The sequence below is a fragment of the Rhinatrema bivittatum genome, chromosome 4, assembly GCF_901001135.1.
Source record: "Rhinatrema bivittatum chromosome 4, aRhiBiv1.1, whole genome shotgun sequence".
Classification (NCBI taxonomy): domain Eukaryota; kingdom Metazoa; phylum Chordata; class Amphibia; order Gymnophiona; family Rhinatrematidae; genus Rhinatrema; species Rhinatrema bivittatum.
In genome coordinates, this window is record NC_042618.1 from 375,455,243 (window position 1) to 375,466,612 (window position 11,370).

The following is an 11,370-nucleotide window of genomic DNA, read 5'->3' on the forward strand; positions in this document are numbered from 1 at the left end:
CGGACACAGGGAGCGCGATCGGGTTCGAAGCTGGAGGCTGGTTGGAACAAGGAGAACCAGAACAGAGTTGGTGATGACAAGGCGAGGAACAGAGCCAGAATCTGGAGACAAGGTCAGGCAGGCAAAGGTCAAGATCCAGAAGTCAGTCCGAGGAATGGTCAGTAAAGCAGGTACAGGAGGTCAGATGAGGTCAAAGACAGGCTGAGATCTTGAGGCAGGCAGCAGGCAGATCAGGAGCAAGCTGAGGTCTTAGAGACAGGCAATGTGCGGAACTCGATGGCATATTCAGAGAGGGAGTGATTCCCTTGTTTCAATTGCAACTAGTCAGATCCCATCATGGGAAGCCTATCAGGCTCATCAAAGACTTGTTTGAAAGCAGACATGAATTGTGGGAGACTGGCCAGAAGTGGGTAGGAACATTCCCAGAGCGGGGAGGCCCAAGCCCAGGGCCTTACCCACCAGAAGAGACAAGATGAAAGTGGTCTTAACCAAGATGTTTGGAAAAAGAGCAGACTGCAGAGTGAAATGCAACTGGCATTGGTTTAGAAACCCACGACATTGTCTAGGATCGCCTGAGTAACGAGGCGGAATAGGTAGTGAGATGGGTATCGGTCCAGGGTCAGGGGTCGGCGCAGGAGTCGCCAAAGAGGGTAGCGGGACGTTTAACCGGCTCAAGAAGTCCTGTCGAGTAGCAAGTTGATTCACATCCGCTACCACTTGATCCAGAGTTGCCTGGAGTTTCTGAATGATCCCTGGATAGGAATCCAGTCGGGTATGTAAACGTTCCAGGGAAGAGGACAGAGCTTCAAGACATCGTTGCTGTTCCTGGACCTTAGAAGCCAGGCCTGGAATGGCCTGCATGGCAGAGGGCTCCGCCGAGTCCATGGCCTTTGCAGCCTGTTGCGCTCGGGGGGGTGGACCCTTGTCCTGGGACAGTGAAGGAACACTTCCTGAAAGGGAACAGGAGGTAACTGCCCCCAGGGGGCAGAGCACTGGAGGAGACAGAGGCTGTGAAGAGCTTCACCACTGGAAGCCCGAGGTACCCCCGGGAGGATCTCGTAGGGACCCGGGCCTCTTGGACTTAGGTGGGCCTCGCAGGATCTCCTGAGAGAATGAAAGTCCAGCATGCCCACGGACACAGGGAGCGCGATCGGGTTCGAAGTTGGAGGCTGGTTGGAACAAGGAGAACCAGAACAGAGTTGGTGATGACAAGGTGAGGAACAGAGCCAGAATCTGGAGACAAGGTCAGGCAGGCAAAGGTCAAGATCCAGAAGTCAGTCCGAGGAATGGTCAGTAAAGCAGGGGTCAGGTACCGGAGGTCAGATGAGGTCAAAGGCAGGCTGAGATCTTGAGGCAGGCGGCAGGCAGACGAAGTCGTTAGGCAAGTAGAGGTCAGGTTCCAGCGGCGGTCAGACGAAGTCGTTAGGCAAGCAGAGATCAGGTTCCAGCGTCGTACAGGTAATACTTAAAAGGCACAAATGCGGAAAGCCAAGACAACTAGGAAGGGGACCAGTTGCAAAGGCAAGCTCTGGTAGTCAGAGCTTGCCTTAAATAGGTCTGTAGAGCTGATGTCATCAAGGAGGGCCCGGCCGGCCTAGCACGTCGCGGCCCCTTTAAGCCTCGGGGAGAGACGCACTCGCGCTAGGGGAGTCCCTGGCCGGAGTGGGGCTCGGCGGCGGAGGAGCCACGTGTGAAGGCCCAGAGGTGAATGGCGGCAGCGTCCCTGCCATGCCGCGCAGCGGCAGAGGAGCACCTGGGCCGCGGCGGAGGGCTGAGGAGAGCCGGCCACGGGATTCACGGCTGGCCTTCGTAACTGTTCCCTTTTAAAAACTGACATTACATTGGCTACCCTCCAGTCCTCAAGTACAATGGCAGATTTTAATGAAAGGTTACAGATTACCAGGAGCAGGTCTGAAATTTCATATTTGCATTCCTTCAGAATTCTGTGGTGAATAACTATGTCCTGGTGATTTCCTACTATTTAGTTTATTAATGTGCTATAGTAACTCTTCCAGGCTCCCTGCCATCGTGGCCCTCGCTTCCGGAGTTTTTGGGGTAGCTTCGAAAAAACTCTCTATTGTAGGTTGCAGATTTCCTTCCTCGTTGCCAGGTAAAATGTTCTTTAACTTGGCTTTTCGCTTAGTATGAGGCACCTGGGAAGATATCCAGCTAGGCAATAATCAAGGAAAATGGTAGCAGGAATGAGAGAGCTCTTTCAGCGTGTCTCATGCAGTGGCCATCTTGCCTCCGAAACTCCCTCACCTCTTTCAAAGTGATCCAGCACCTGGTCCCTCGTCTCTGGCGGCTGTGGGCCGCCAGCTCCATCCTTGGGCCGCCCCTGGGGCCTCTGGCTCTGCTACAGTTCCTGATGTTCCGCGTTGGGTCTCTCCGCGTGGCCCGTGAAGAGACGCCGTCCTGACCAGCGCCGCACCCCTCCCTAGCACGCGCACAGCTGATACTTTAATAGGGCCCAAGGCAGGAACCTGGCCGCGGCCCCAATGATGATGTCAGCTAAGCTCCAGTATATAAGCCCGGGCTCCGCTCTCTCAAATTGCCTTTGCAACAGGTCCCCTTGCTAGTTGAGTACTCATTGCCTCTTCAGTTCCTGGTTCCCGATCCTGATTGCCTTCGTTCCTGTTTCCTTGTTCCGGTGTTCCTGTTCCTTCATCTCTCCTTTGGATTGCTAACCTGATTTGACCTCTGCATTGCCTGACGACGCTGTTGCCTCTCTCCAGCCCCAGACCTCTGCATCGCCTGACTACTCCGTTACCTTTCTCCACCCCCGGACCTCTGCATCTCCTGACTACTCCGTTGCCTCTCTCCAGCCCCGGACCTCTGCATCGCCTGACCACGCCATTGCTTCTCTCCAGCCCTGCTTCGTCTGACCATCCTTTGACTCTCTCCTCGTCTAGACCTCAGCCTTGCTTGCCACTGCTTCCAGACTGCCACCAGCCCTGAACCCAGCTTGCTTAAAGACGTCTCTTCAGCCTTTGACTTGGGCATGGTTCATTCAGGCTTCAGCCTGCTCTTGCTCAGGCACCCTCTATCAGACTGTGCTCCTATTGGCGCCTGGGTCTCCGGGACTCCGCCTCATCCAGTACAGACTGATACCTACACTAGTTGCTGCCTCTGGGCTGACCTCGATCCACCCATCGATGACCACTGACCTAAGTCCAGCCGGCCCCAGCACCAAAGGCTCAACCCGCGGGGAACGAGGGCTGGTATTGGTGAAGCGTCAGCCCTCTTTGCCTGCTGATGGTGGGGACGCTCTTCTGGGGACAGGTGCCCACGACCCAACTACATGGGTTCATCGGTCTCAGCCACAGCAGAATTCCTACCAGCAATAGGGTTGGTAGCAGGTGGCGAGTGGGAATGGACCTGAGAGGGTTTCTTGGGCATCCGATTCTCCCGGTGATGCTGTTGGAGACGGTGGTCAATTCGGTCTATTAGATCGATAAGATCCTCAAGAGAGGAAGGGAGCTCTTGTGCTGCCAACTCGTTCTTTAGTTGCGGGGAAAGCCCGTCCAGGTAGATAGCTCATAAGAACATGCCATACTGGGTCAGACCAAGGGTCCATCAAGCCCAGCATCCTGTTTCCAACAGTGGCCAATCCAGACCATAAGAACCTGGCAAGTACCCAAAAACTAAGTCTATTTCATGTTTGTATTGTATATTATTTCTCACACTCTTAGGGTATGGTCTCAGGTGCTTCATTTTCTTTGGGTGCCTAGTGAGATCATCTTGCCACTTGCATCAATCTATGGGAACACTTGTATTTCTGAGTACTTTTTCCCCTGAATTTAAACTCTGGAGAGACCTGGGTTTATACACCATTATGCAACTCTGGGACGATGATGGCCTTCAATCCTTTGAGGATTTATGTGAGGAGCATGCTTTGCGCAAGCACATACAAATTCACTACCTACAGTTGTGTGAAGCTATAGCCCCTCTTTTAGATATTTCTTCACCCTTGGGGGGGTGGGGGGTGTTACACAAAATGGAGAGATACTTGGGGGATCCTGATGCCTCTGTTAAAGGGATATCAGCGATTTACTGGGGAATCCTGGCTCATCACTTCGGCGAAGTAACATCTCAAAAATTAATTGAGCAATGGAATTCTGATTAGGGTACTAAGGTATGGAAATACATCTGGCTGGATGCCCATCATAGCTCCATCTGCGTCAAATGGGTTGAGCTTATGGTGGGAATGTTACATCTTATTTATCAAACACCCATTTTTTATAGTAAAATTATTTATGGCAATACAGCTGCTACTTGTTGGAGGTACTGTGGTGAGTTAGGTACGTACATGCATATGTGGTGGCATTGTCAAAGTGTGTGCCACTTTTTGGGGTCAGGTGATGCAGGAAATGGCTAATATCTTGGGATTCCCTATTGGCATTACTCCTCTATTAGGTCTCCTTGGTAGATGGGTGGGCTCAGCGATTGCCCGAAAATATAGGTCTCTGGTGGGTCACATGCTGTTGCCTGCCCAGTTCACTATTGCCACTTTTTGGAAGACTAGTCCTGGGATGCATCACTGGCGAGATCAGGTTCGGGTAATAGCTGACCTTGAGCGTTTACACTTTGCCCTGCGAAATGAAAGTTTTAAGTATCATAAAGTTTGGGCCCATATCATGCCTATTATATGGTGGCTTGATGACATTTGGTTTCTGGAGGGATGGGTACACCTGTGGACTGTATTACCTTTGACATTGTTGTCATACTTTGTATATTTGTCTTTTGTTCTTGTATACTTTAAAAAAAACCTGTTAAATAAAAAGTAAAAAAAAAAAAATGGCAACTATTTTCATTTTTCTCTTAAATATTTCTTCAGGAAGTTGGAGATATTTATAAAATCAGAACTGTGACATATGGCTAAACATTTCCATTTCAAGTACTCAACCTTTTCGGCAAGCACAGTGTTAGCATATAAAAATAAAGCTTCTTTTAGAAATGCTAGTCCATCTTGTCAGAATAATATAGTGGGTGATCAGATTATTGCCTAGATTTTTATATTAATTGTGTATGTACCAAATTAATTTTAAAGAAAGAGCTACTATGTTTTTTGGCCCATTGGTTTCCTCCCGCTCCTTTGGGCTTCTAGTTTAATCAGAACTGGCCTCTGTTGGACTATGATGCCAGAAGCCTTCATTCACTACTACCCGTGAATTTAGCTTCAGGGACAGCAGACACCTATTGAATCCTTATTGAAATGCATTAGATAAGATGACTTGTTCTGCGAAACAATGCTTAATCAAAATGTGTGAATATGCTTCCAAATGCAAGGCAGATGGTCATCTTATCTCAGGGGCTTTTTGAGCCCTTGCCAAACAGATGGCATAGAAGTACAATAAAGAATCCATGCACTCAGATGTATGTTAGTCTAAATTGAGGTTTTATACAAATGCTTTTATATCAGACAAATCTGTCATATCTTTAAAATTCAGAAACTAAGGTGTGGGTTATTTTCTGCCAAAATATTGGCTGTTTTGCAAAATGAAATCATGTGCCACATATTCTTTACTTTGTTTAACCTCCTCCATAAACTCAGTAATGGCATCATTATTACAAATACTGGATGTAGATCTTCATAATTATGGCACTTCAATTTTCTGATATAAAAACAAGTCACTCATTAGTATCTGCTGAAAAAATAAATCAATTGCTTAAAAATTATCTGGAGCTGGGCCAGTGACTCAATAGCAGCTAAAGTCTTTCACTGCCTGAGCCAGCGGAGGCTGCCACAGACAGCACCCTCAGCCCAATGGGAGGAAGTCAAAGTCATTGCACGATTGCAACACCTAGTGACTGGACTCAGGGCCCATGACTGCAGAGTTCCAGAAGGAGCCCTTGTGTATGGCCTCCAGCCAAGTACTGTCACAGTAATGACTAGACTAATATTAATTGGGAGGGGATATAAAATAGGGAAAACATTGGGTAGCTATGGATGAAGGTTCATCCAGCCAGATTCCAGCCCTAGTTACAATTGTGCTGGAAGCCCAAGGAAGCAGGAAGAAATGTTCATGTCAAAAAAAAAAAAAGTCTGAATCTGTTCCTGAAATTGAGAACTGAGAGACTGGACTTGAGAGTCTAATCCTCTCCTCTGATCCATTGCTCATGAATTTTTGACTTGCTGTATTGTATTGTATTTATTTGACCTATAACTCAAAACTCAATATTAGGTGCTTAGCTCTCTGCCACAGTGCAAACGTAGGTCCTATGTAATAAGGTGCACTGGGCTCTGCACGTTTTCAGCAGATTTCATTCTCTAAGCAAGGAGTTTAACATACATAAATATGTTGTTACCAATCTGTTGCAAATCTCTGCAAGGAGTTAGCAATCTGTAGTGAATCTGCTATCTGATGGGAGGAGCAATCAGATAGGAGTTAGCAATCTGTTAGGCTTTCTGATAGGAGTTAGCAATCTGTCAGAAAGCTCTGTTGATAAAGCTCTGTGATGAGCTATCTGTTGTTATTTAGAATAGTTGTGGGTGGATCCTTGGACCAGTGGCAGATAACCATGCCCTCGGGGAAATCCCGAGAAGGACCACTGGTCAGGCTTAGTGTAGGAGACAGACACACACTAGTTCTTTTATTGTAAACCGAGGTGATGTTTCCTAACGTGCCGTGGTATATAAAAACCCTTAAATAAATAAATTAGACAATATAATAAACCACCAGAGATGGCAGTAGTGAGCTGGAAGTGCACGGCTGTGCTGTAGTCCCTCAGATACTGGAACAGCGATCCCTAGGTGGCTGAGCTGTAGAGAAATTAAGAAGGTGAGTAGGTAGGATATGCAGAGTTCTGAAACAAGTCCTTGTTGGTAACACTCATACAATAGTCTCTTAAGGCAGCCCAGGAGATGGTATGCATTAGGCACTCGAGGAGCGAGTACCTAGTCCCAGGGAAAGCTCTGAGAGATAGATGGAAACTCACTGATGTTGTAAGCAGCGATGACTTCTTAGCAGAAGTGATATCCAGGGGCAGGTCCGAGATGTGGGCCCTTGAGGAGCGAGTACCAGTTCCGGACTGCGACCTGAAAAGAAAAGAGAGAGCGAGGCCCCCGAGGAGCGGGTACCTCTAGTGAAGTCCAAGGAGGTAGAGTAGCTGGGCTTGCGGAGAGCGAATCCCATCCACAGCGACCAGGAGGAAGCGAACCCCTTGCTAACTTGTCTTGTTAGCGAAAGCTGAGACCTTAAATATCTGGAGCTAGTGACGTCATCTCAGGGGGACTCCCCTGAGGTTCGCACCAACACTGGTACATCAGTCGGGCCGCGCACGCGCCCTTAGGCATCTGGTCAACATGGCGGCTTGCAGCGTTGAGCTGGTCCGGGAACGCCGGAGGAGGACGGCATGGAGACGTCACAGCAGCTAGCCTTCCATCAACCCCGAAGGGAGTCGCCAACTAGGTAAGTGGGTGGAGCAGAGACGTCGGACACAACATATGTGCACACAAACCAACATAAAACCATGTTCACAATTTGGTACTCCATTTCAATTCCTTGTTAGCTAATACACACCAGTGCAGAGAGGTAGTTTACGTTATGATTTCTTAATGCTGAAAATGTAATCCTAGTTAGAGCTGAACCAAACTCCTACTCTAGTGCAGTTTGATTTCTATCCAAAAAATTAGAATGTAAGAAATGTGTAATAGTGTAAAGACTTTTTTTTTTTTTTTTTTAATAAGATACTTCATCTGGGGCAGTATTTATACTTGATAACAGCACATCACATACTTTTCATGCACCTCCTTTTGCATGTCTTCAACCCTGCATCTTTATATTCCTTTTACCATATGCCAATCATGTCAACCTTGATTGCATAAGTCTTCACTCACACAGACACACACACACACCCCTTAATGGAAGCCCCTTTGGCACCAGCAGCAGCCATGAATCATTTAGGATAAAAATGTCTACAAACTTTGCACAGCAGGATCATATAGTTCTTGCCCGTTCTTTGTGGAAGAACAGCTCAAGCTTTTTCAAGTTAGCTGCAACTTCTCTATAGAGTGCAGTTTTGCCACAGATTTTCTATTGGTTTCAGGAATGGGCTTTGACTGGGCCACTGTATTGTTGCTTTTGCTGTGCTCTTAGTATCACTGTCTTCTCCCCAGCACCGGGGCTATGGCAGACTTAACACACTTTCCTCCAGGATTTGCCTGTACTTTGCACCGTCCTTCTTCCCCTTTGATCTTCACAAGCTTGCCTTTCCCTGCTGCTGCAAAGCATCTCCCGCCCAAAGCATAATGCTGCCACCTGCTTGGTTTATGATAGGGATGGTATTAGCAGGGCAATGTGTTGTTTGTTTTCTGTGACACATAATTGCTTAATATTGAGACCAAAGTTTCATTTTGGTCTTATTAGTCCACAAAACCTTTTCCCACTTGTATGCAGTGATTCTTTGCAAATGCTATCTGGCACATCATATGGCTTTTCTTCAGCAGTTGTTTGCTGCTTGCAACCCTCCCACACAGGCGATTTTTATGGAGTAAACTTGAAATTGTTGAACAGTCAACTATTTTCCCCAGTCTCAACCACAGCCAATACCTGTAGTCCTTTAAAAGTCATCTTGGGACTCACAGTGACCGTCCGCAGTAGTTTCCTTAATGCATGGTGATTGCCATGATCGGGCAGTCCCTCCAAAGTCAATGTCATAGTAGTGCCAAACTATTTTCACTTTACAATGATGAACCCCACAGTACCCCAAGGGATTTTTATTATAGCCTTCCCTTGCACTGTACTTTTGTACAACATGATCTGGGAATTCTTTCAATAGCTCCTTCTTTTTCTTTTTTACCTTTGCTTCAACTTTACTTAATGCAATAGCAATAGGTTGATTTTTCATCCATGAATATTTGAATCAGCTTACCTATTATGATTGAACACAGGTGGGCTCTATAATATATTATAGGCCTTGATAAGGCAATTTTTGACCAGGAGAGAATTTGGGGTTGCTGTGACAAAGGATGTAAAAACTTACTCAATTAAAACTGGTTTGGTTTTTATTAATTTTGAAATATTTCTCTAATTGTTCTTTTCCACGGTATAAAGTATGGGATGTAGATAATTGAAAAACTTCTATTTTAATGCATTTTGATTTGTAGTTTTAGCTGCAGCATGTGAAAAATGTACAAGGGTTTGGACGTTGTTTACAAGGAGCTATATCATATGCTGATTAAAACTTATTTCTAGGGTGGAAAAGCAACTGTTGAAGTCTTGATTTACTATTGGAGTCTACCAGTCTCTTATTTTATGACAAAGTAGACTATAAAATGTAAAACACAACTCTATAAAAAAAAATAGAAAGCTTCTACCATTATTATTCAGTATGCAAAAAAAAAAAGTGTGATTTTTATGTCTGCCTTAGACAGGCTCTGTCCACCTTGTCCTAGAATATACCTAAACATACTTTATTTATGAGGGTCATACTTTCTCATGTATGTAACAAAAGCTACTTATTTTAGTGGAATTATTCAAGAAACAATACTAAAAAGAAAAAACAAGAAAAAAAAATTGGAATCCTTTCAACATACCATCCTAGTTACCCTTAATAAAGAGAGGAAATCCACAGGAGATTAGGAACATAAAAAAAATAATCTCAAAAAAACAGTTCATAATCATAGGCTGCATCACCTTAACTCTTCACAAAGATTCCATACTAGCCTCGATTAGACAGCTAATAAAGCCACGTGGCAAGGAGAAGACTTACCATTAATGAAAGCTCTCAATTGTTTTGGATCACTAAAGATCTAACATTTTCACCTTTCATCAGGCATTTATTTATTTATTTATTTTTAGTTTTTATATACCGGAAGTTCCTGTATACAATACATATCACTCCGGTTCACAGGTAACAGAGATAACTATCGCCAGGATGGCGATTTACAAGGAACATATCAAGGAAAATATCAAACGATTAATCTATTATAGAGTAAAAACTACAAACTACAAACAATATCAACTTAGAACACATAAATAACGCAATGAGCTTTACATTATTGTTGTAATTATTTACAAAGATAATGTAAGAAACTGAGCACCTAAGGCCAAAACCTCCTGGCACATCCCTGCAATCTGCTTTCTTTTGATCTGTGCTGCATGAAGAGCATCAAACTACACACAATTTTTGATCTAAAACATTTTTATGACAAGCTGTAGCCCAAATGAAACAAACAATGTTCCGTACACCAACTCTGAATGGACTGCTCTGTTCGTTTTCATGACCACACCTTTTGTACAGCAATTCTGTGCGCGCCCCCCACCCCCTTTTAAGGAGAAATGACTGCTTACCTGATAATTTTGTTTTCTTTAGTGTAGACAGATGGACTCAGGACCAGTGGATTATGCACCTCTGCCTGCAAATAGAGACTGAACAAACTGATGTCACAGTATATATACTCCTGCAGTGACATCAGCCTGCCAGTATTCTCTACAAAAGCAACTGTGAACAGACTAGCAAAAAACTTGATTAAATACAGTCAACCAATTTTTGTACTCAACCAACAGGAAACACTGAATTCGGGCGATGAATGTATGCACCCCAATCTAGGGACTGGTGAACACTTACCAGTAATCCCCTGGAACACATAGCCCCACAGGAGGATCATTAAAACAATGATCCTCCTGTGGGACTATATGTTCCAGGGGATTACTCCTGTGGGACATTTTCCTTAGTGTAGACAGATGGACTCAACTTCCTGCCAAGGGCAGGAAGTTGAGTCCATCTGTCTACACTAAGGAAAATGAAATTATCAGGTAATTAGTAATTTCTCCTTTACTAGCATGTAGACAGATGGACTCAGGACCAGTGGGATGTACCCAAGCTACTCCCCAATAGGGTGGGAGGCTTCCTGCGATCCAGTCAATACTGCACGTGCAAAGGCTGCAACTGTTAGTGTTTCCAGCCACAGCTGCCCGCGGCTGGCCCCATCTCACCTTCGGCGTAATGCCGGGACCACCGCCGGCGGGAAGATGTCCCCGGGGAAGGCCCGGCCTCCTCTGGGCTGAGCGTGCCCTCTTCGGGCAGGTTGGCGCTGGGTGCGCTCCCCGGTCTCCTCTCGATGGTGTCGGGCCATGCAGCTCTCTTCCTGGTTTCCAGCAGGCCGGCTCTCTCCTAGGCACGCGGCCACGCCTCCTGCCTGTTGTTAAAGGGCCATGATAACTAAATTGCCTTCAGCTATCTAATTGAGGTGAAAGACCTGGGAGTATATAGAGAGGCTTCCTCTTCCTGTCCTTTGACTTGGCAACGAGTCTGCTCTCTTTTGGGAGTCTGCTGGTATCTCCAGTTTATTTATTTATTTAAAATCTTTTCTATACCGTCGCTAAGTTATATACCATCGCAACGGTTTACATGTGGGCACATAGA